Source organism: Cricetulus griseus, unplaced genomic scaffold (genome assembly GCF_003668045.3).
Source record: "Cricetulus griseus strain 17A/GY unplaced genomic scaffold, alternate assembly CriGri-PICRH-1.0 unplaced_scaffold_95, whole genome shotgun sequence".
Classification (NCBI taxonomy): Eukaryota; Metazoa; Chordata; class Mammalia; order Rodentia; family Cricetidae; genus Cricetulus; species Cricetulus griseus.
Window position 1 is genome coordinate 22,593 of NW_023277438.1, and position 488 is coordinate 23,080.

Here is a 488-nt window from a genome sequence, read left to right on the forward strand (position 1 = left end):
AATTTAGCAGTCACCCTTCTGAATGAGCAGAGATCAAATGACTCAGATCACACAGGCACTCCCAGCTTTTCATGCTTCCACACTATAGTCAGTTATGGTCCTGATGTGGGAAATTAGTAATTTAGTAAAATCCTCCAATCTGGCAGAGCACATCCTGTTCCTCTTCCATGGCACAGGTTGCTGTGTGTGCACATTCAATTACATGCTCAATGTTCAGCACAGCCAACCCTTTGCTTCAAAGCTGGGACGTCCTGCAACCAAACACAGATCACAGTCAAACAGCATCTGTTGTTAAACAAAGAAGAAGGAGGAGGAGGAGGAGGAGGAGGAGGAGGAGGAGGAGGAGGAGAAGAGAAGAAGAAGAAGAAGAAGAAGAAGAAGAAGAAGAAGAAGAAGAAGAAGAAGAAGAAGAAGAAGAAGAAAGCCCTGGATGAGAACACAAGGAAGGGGTTATAAAAATGTCTTGAAGACAGAGAAAGTGATAGTGG